This window comes from Mauremys mutica, chromosome 1 (genome assembly GCF_020497125.1).
Source record: "Mauremys mutica isolate MM-2020 ecotype Southern chromosome 1, ASM2049712v1, whole genome shotgun sequence".
NCBI classification, from domain to species: domain Eukaryota; kingdom Metazoa; phylum Chordata; order Testudines; family Geoemydidae; genus Mauremys; species Mauremys mutica.
Genome location: NC_059072.1, coordinates 373052269 through 373060106, shown reverse-complemented (window position 1 = coordinate 373060106; position 7838 = coordinate 373052269).

Genomic DNA, 7838 nt, shown 5'->3' with positions numbered 1-7838 from the left:
GTGGCCCAGGAGGGCTTGTTAATGAGATCCGGGGCTTTCTCCATCTGCGGTGGGATGTGTCTGAATCTCCACAGGGCAGGAGATCAGTCTCCCCTATAGTTACCATGGGAGGCTGAGTGGTCCTTCCCCTGCAACAAGGCTGGGTTCACCAGGCATAGCCCTGCCCCAGCAGTGCGACCAGGTGGCGCTGGTGACAATGGATTTGTCTCGCTGTTCTCTAGGGGAGATTTGATTTCCTCTACCAATGTTCCTACTGGGACTTGAGGGGTCTCTCTACCCCTGCTGACGGGTACTGAGATACCACCTCAGCTGTGGGGTGCAACCCTCCAGCGGGGATTGTGAGCAATACCCTGCCAGAGGAGGGCCTCCCTTGGCTTGAGGGAAGTGTCCCCATCTGCACAGTCATTGCCAGGGGTCTGGGATGCCTGGGACCTTCTCCCATCCCTGTGAAGGGTTAGGAGACTTGGAGGCATGACACGAGCTTAGCCTGTGCAGTGACTTTCTTCAGGTATGTTAGCAATGAGAAGAAAGTCAAGAAGGCTAATGGCATTTTGGGTTGTATAAGTAGGGGCATTTCCAGCAGATCAAGGGATGTGATGATTCCCCTCTACTCAGCACTGGTGAGGCCTCTTTTGGAGTACTGTGTCCAGTTTTGGGCCCCACACTACAAGAAGGATGTGGATAAATTGGAGAGAGTCCAGCGGAGGGCAACAAAAATGATTAGGGGGCTGGAGCACATGACTTATGAGGAGAGGCTGAGGGAACTGGGATTGTTTAGTCTGCAGAAGAGAAGAATGAGGGGGGATTTGATAGCTGCTTTCAACTACCTGAAAGGGGGTTCCAAAGAGGATGGATCTAGACTGTTCTCAGTGGTAGAAGATGACAGAACAAGGAGTAATGGTCTCAAGTTGCAGAGGGGGAGGTTTAGGTTGGATATTAGGAAAAACTTTTTCACTAGTAGGGTGGTGAAGAACTGGAATGGGTTACTGTAAGCTGGCGAGTCGGAGCTCAACCCTCCTGCTGGGCCGGAGGGGAGCCACACCGACTCGCCCCTTGTCCCCTCTACGTGGGAAGTCCAGGCCCTCTGGAGCAGGGGGGCTGGATAACAGCAATCAGTCTCAATATAAGTCCAGTCCCTCTGGAGCAGGGGGCTGGATAACAGCAATCAGTCTCAATGTAGGTCCAGGTTCAGACCCTCAGGCAGGAGCCGCACCAGGCACAGTCACTAAGTATACGCCCCGGCCCTCAGTTAGGGCGGGCAGCCGGACAGCAGTCCTTGGGCGCAGACCCTTATAGCAGGAGCCGGGCACCCGCACAGTCAGTATAAGCCCAGGCCTCTGGAGCGGGGGCTGGGCAACAGCAAAGTCAATACAGGCCCAGGCCTCTGGAGCAGGGGCTGGGCAACAGCAAAGTCAACATAAGCTCAGGCCTCTGGAGCAGGGGCTGAGCAACAGCTAGGTCAATATAAGCTCAGGCCTCTGGATCAGGGGCTGAGCAACGGCAAAGTCAATACAAGCCCAGGCCTCTGGAGCAGGGGCTGAGTAACGGCAAAGTCAATATAAGCTCAGGCCTCTGGAGCAGGGGCTGAGCAACAGCAGAGACAATATAGGCTCAGACCTCTGGAGCAGGGGCTGAGCAACAGCAAGGTCAATATAAGCTCAGGCCTCTGGAGCAGGGGCTGAGCAACAGCAAAGTCAATACAAGCCCAGGCCTCTGGAGCAGGGGCTGAGCAACAGTAAAGTCAATATAAGCTCAGGCCTCTGGAGCAGGGGCTGAGCAACAGCAAGGTCAATATAAGCTCAGGCCTCTGGAGCAGGGGCTGAGCAACAGCAAAGTCAATACAAGCCCAGGCCTCTGGAGCAGGGGCTGAGCAACAGCAGAGACAATATAGGCCCAGGCCTCTGGAGCAGGGGCTGGGCAACAGCAGAGACAATATAGGCCCAGGCCTCTGGAGCAGGGGCTGAGCAACAGCAGAGACAATATAGGCCCAGGCCTCTGGAGCAGGGGCTGGGCAACAGCAAAGTCAATATAGGCCCAGGCCTCTGAAGCAGGGGCTGGGCAACAGCAAAGTCAATATAAGCCCAGGCCTCTGGAGCAGGGGCTGGGCAACAGCAAAGGTAATTGCAGGCTTCCGTGCCTGAGAGCTGAGGTGAGGGGGAAACTGCCACCCGCGAGTGGGGTGGCAGGGGGAACACAGGCCCGCCCACTCCACTGTGTTCCAGCCCGGGGCCCTATTAGCGGCTCTCACGGCCGCTGGTCAGTGGGGTCCTGACCGCAACACACTGACATGGGCACCTCAGTGTCCGTAGCCTGACAGGGGTCGGCTATCCCCGGGCTACACTCCATATCCCCCTCGGGGCCTACCTGCACACTTGTACCAGGTTCGGGCCAGTCAAAGGTCCTCGGCTCCTCCGGGTCCGGGCTTGGTGGGAGGTCTGGTAGCACCTCCGGAAAGTCCGGCCAGGCCTGCTCCGGCGGATCCTCCGGGTAGCAGGGCCGGGGAAGCCCCGGCGGCTCCTCTTCGGGGGGGGCGCAGGGGCGGTCCGGCGGCTCGTCCCAGTACCGGTCACGGGGCAGCTCTGGCGGCTCCTCCTCGTAGTGGGCGCGGGGAAGCGGAGGCCAGTCTGGGCAGCTGCCTTGGTTCCTGGAGGGCTCCCAGTCAGGAGCTCCCGCCGGCACGTCTGCTCCCGGCGGCTGCTGGCTCCCGACTGAGCTCTGGCATCTTCCTTTTATACTTCCTGTCCCGCCCCTTGACTTCCGGGGGGCGGGAACAGGAAGTGGTGTTTCAGCCCACTTGGGCGTCTGGCCGGGAGCTCCCTCTGCTGGACCGGAGGGGAGCCACACCGACTCGCTACAGTTACCTAGGGAGGTGGTGGAATCTCCTTCCTTAGAGGTTTTTAAGGTCAGGCTTGACAAAGCCCTGGCTGGGATGATTTAGTTGGGTTTGGTCCTGCTTTGAGCAGGGGGTTGGACTAGATGACCTCCTGAGGTCCCTTCCAACCCTGAGATTCTGTGATTCTATGATTCTATGAAAGTGTGGGCCCCTTGCTGAATGAGGGAGGGAACCTAGTGACAGAGGACGTGGAAAAAGCTCATGGACTCAATGCTTTTTTTAACTCTGTCTTCACAAAAAAAGTTCAGCTCCCAAACTGCTGCGCTGAGCAGCACAGCTTTTGATATAATCTCCCACAGTATTCTTGCCAGCAACTTAAAGAAGTATGGGCTGGATGAATGGACGGTAAGGTGGATAGAAAACTGGCTAGATCGTCGGGCTCAACGGGTAGTGATCAATGGCTCCACGTCTAGTTGGCAGCCAGTTTCAATTGGAATGCCCAATGGTCAGTCCTGGGGCCTGTTTTGTTCAATATCTTCATTAATGATCTGGAGGATGGTGTGGACTGCACCCTTAGCAAGTTTGCAGATGAGACTAAACTGGGAGGAGTGGTAGATATGCTGGAGGGTAGGGATAGGATACAGAGGGACCTAGACAAATCAGAGGATTGGGCCAAAAGAAATATGATGAGGTTCAACAAGGACAAGTGCAGAGTCCTGCACTTAGGACGGAAGAATCCCATGCACTGCTACAGACTAGGGACCGAATGAGTGGGCAGTAGTTCTGCAGAAAAGGACCTAGGGGTTACGGTGGACAAAAAGCTGAATATGAGTCAACAGTGTGCCCTTGTTGCCAAGAAGGCTAACGGCATTTTGGGTTGTATAAGTAGGGGCATTTCCTGCAGATCGAGGGATGTGATCATTCCCCTCTACTCAGCACTGGTGAGGCCTCATCTGGAGTACTGTGTCCAGTTTTGGGCCCCACACTATAAGAAGGATGTGGATAAATTGGAAACAGTCCAGCGGAGGGCAACAAAAATAATTAGGGGGCTTGAGCACATGACTGATGAGGAGAGGCTGAGGGAACTGGGATTGTTTAGTCTGCGGAAGAGAAGAATGGGGAGGGATTTGATAGCTGCTTTCAACTACCTGAAAGGGGGTGTCATAAACAGATAGTTAAGGGTTAATGCCTCTTTTACCTGTAAAGGGTTAAGATGTTCACCTAGCCTAGCTGACACCTGACCAGAGGAACCAATGGGGGAAGAAGATGTTTCAAAGGGAAGGAGAGAAGTTTCCTTTGTTTAGAGTCAGTTTCAGCCAGAGTGAAAAAGATCAAGGAACCAGCCTCTTATCAGAGTAGTAAGTTTGAGAAAGGAATAAATAGGTTTATGTTTATTTCTTTGTAACCTGTCTTGTGCAATTAAAGGTAGTTGGGTATTTTCATTGGTGTAATTAAGTTTTTGCCCAAGGGAACATCCTCTGTGTTTTGAATCTGTTGTCTGTGAGAGTAGCTGGTATGCTAATCTCTCCCAGAGGGTTTTCTTTTACCTTTCTTTTCTTTAATTAAAAGCCTTTTTTCTTAATACCTGACTGATTTTCTCCTTGTTTTAAGATCCAAGGGGTTTGGATCTGTGTTCACCAGGAAATTGGTGAAGTCTCTCAAGGCTACCCAGGGAGGGGAAGGTTTTGGGGGGAAAGAGGGTGTTCCAGACACTGAGAAATCTGGATGGTGGCAGCTAGACCAGATCAAAGCTGGTAGTTAAGCTTAGAGATTCTCATGCAGGTCCCCCACATCTGTACCCTAAAGTTCAGAGTGGGGAAGGAACCTTTACGGGGGGTTCCAAAGAGGATGGATCTAGACTGTTCTCAAAGATGGCAGATGACAGAACAAGGAGTAATGGTCTCAAGTTGCAGAGAGGGAGGTTTAGGTTGGACATTAGGAAAAACTTTTTCATTAGTAGGGTGGTGAAGCACTGGAATGGGTTATCTAGGGAGGTGGTGGAATCTCCTTCCTTAGAGGTTTTTAAGGTCAGGCTTGACAAATCCTTACCTGGGATGATTTAGTTGGGTTTGGTCCTGCTTTGAGCAGGGGGCTGGACTAGACAATCTCCTGGGGTCCCTTCCAACCCTGCTATTCTATGATTCTATCAATATTTACTATATACCAGTATTAAATCAGGTCTCTTAATTGAAGATGTCAGACAGCCTTAACTAACTATGGTGCCAGCAGAACCACCTACCATGGCCAATCGATTTGTGAATCCCATTCAGATAAGCACTTTGCTCCAATAATGTCAGTGACAAGGAGTTCCACAGGCCAAATATATATTATGTGAACAGTTTTCTTTTCTCAATTTTATATGTTCAGATTTGCAATTAATTGAACGTTTCCTTGTTTGTGTTTTATGAGATAGAGTAAATATAAATGTTTGATATACTTTCTTTACTGATAGATTCATAGGGTTCAAGGCCAGAAGGAACCATTCACATATACAGTCTGACCTGTAAAATGCTGGCCATTAAATTTCACACAGGTACGGTGGTATTGAGCTCCATAACTTGTGTTTGACGAGGATCTGATCTACATTAGAATTTTATATCATGGAATCATAGATCCACAAAGTTAGAAGAGACTGCAAGGATCAGCTAGTCTAACCCCCTGCCAAGATGCAGGATTTGTTGTGTCTAAGCCATCCAAGAAAGATGATCATCCAGACTCATTTTGGAAACTTCCAGTGAAAGACTTTTCACAACCTGCCCTAGTCTGTAGGTTGAGCCTGCACTGCCTGTTCCGAGAGGCTCACTCTGCATTTGTCTGTATTATAACATTTTGTTTGCATGGGCCCAGCTCACCTAACACTCCAGATCATAGAATCATAGAATCTCAGGGTTGGAAGGGACCTCAGGAGGTCATCTAGTCCAACCCCCTGCTCAAAGCAGGACCAAACCCAACTAAATCATCCCAGCCAGGGCTTTGTCAAGCCTGACCTTAAAAACCTCTAAGGAAGGAGATTCCACTACCTCCCTAGGTAACCCATTCCAATTCTTCACCACCCTACTAGAGAAAAAGTTTTTCCTAATGTCCAACCTAAACCTCCCCCTCTGCAACTTGAGACCATTACCCCTTGTTCTGTCATCTTCTACCACTGAGAACAGTCTAGATCCATCCTCTTTGGAACCCCCTTTCAGGTAGTTGAAAGCAGCTATCAAATCCCCCCTCATTCTTCTCTTCTGCAGACTAAACAATCCCAGTTCCCTCAGCCTCTCCTCATAAGTCATGTGTTCCAGCCCCCTAATCATTTTTGTTGCCCTCCGCTGGACTCTTTCCAATTTATCCACATCCTTCTTGTAGTGTGGGGCCCAAAACTGGACACAGTACTCCAAATGAGGCCTCACCAGTGCTGAGTAGAGGGGAATGATCACATCCCTTGATCTGCTGGAAATGCCCCTACCTATACAACCCAAAATGCCATTAGCCTACTTGGCAACAAGAGCACACTGTTGACTCATATTCAGCTTTTCGTCCACCGTAACCCCTAGGTCCTTTTCTGCAGAACTGCTGCCCAGCCATTCGGTCCCTAGTCTGTAGCAGTGCATGGGATTCTTCCGTCCTAAGTGCAGGACTCTGCACTTGTCCTTGTTGAACCTCATCATATTTCTTTTGGCCCAATCCTCTAATGTGTCTAGGTCCCTCTGTATCCTATCCCTACCCTCCAGCGTATCAACCACTCCTCCCAGTTTAGTGTCATCTGCAAACTTGCTAAGGGTGCAGTCCACACCATCCTCCAGATCGTTAATGAAGATATTGAACAAAACCGGCCACAGCACCGACCCTTGGGGCACTCCACTTGATACCGGCTGCCAACTAGACATGGAACCATTGATCACTACCCGTTGAGCCCAACCATCTAGCCAGTTTTCTATCCACCTTACCGTCCATTCATCCAGCCCAGACTTCTTTAACTTGCTGGCAAGAATACTGTGGGAGACTGTATCAAAAGCTTTGCTAAAGTCCAGAAATAGCACATCCACTGCTTTCCCCTCATCCACAGAGCCGGTTATCTCGTCATAGAAGGCAATTAGGTTTATCAGGCCTGACTTGCCCTTGGTGAATCCATGCTGACTGTTCCTTATCACTTTCCCCTCCTTTAAGTGGTTCAGGATTGATTCCTTGAGGACCTGTTCCATGATTTTTCCAGGGACTGAGGTGAGACTGACTGGCCTGTAGTTCCCTGGATCTTCCTTCTTCCCTTTTTTAAAGATGGGCACTACATTAGCTTTTTTCCAGTCATCCGGGACCTCCCCCGATCGCCATGATTTTTCAAAGATAATGGCCAATGGCTCTGCAATCTCATCGGCCAACTCCTTTAGCACCCTCGGATGCAGCGCATCCGGCCCCATGGACTTGTACTCGTCGAGCTTTCCTAAATAGCCCCGAACTACTTAAATCGGTGTGCCTGGCCTGGCCTCCTCATTGTAACCAATCTGGCAATTATTGCATCGTCCACACATTTTATCTGCAGCAATTTTCTATTTGCTTCCAGATCCTTGATGAAAATGTTGAATAGCATCAGGTCTGGAACTGCTCCCTGCAGAACCCTGCCAGAAACAGCCCCATACACTGACAATGGCTCATTGACAACTGCTTTCTGACATCTATGAGTTAGCCGATTTTTGTGCATGTAACACGTGCTCTATTGATACTGTATAGTGTTCATATTTTTATCCCCTAGTGAAGCAAATGCGTCAGAGAAATCAAAGTCTATTGCATGTGCTTGGTTCCCTTGATCAACCAAGTGTATGTTCTCATTTGTTTTCCATACACCCTGTTGTTGCTTGGCATTAATTTTATTCCTGGACATTTATTAACTAATCCGATGCCAGCTTTTCCATTGTTTCCTAACCACTTCAAATCTTCTTTTACACTTTCCCTTTTTTAAAATAGTTTATGTTTAACACAGAACTATCCTGTATTGGCAGTCTTTTGGGTGTTGCTGCTGCCTGAT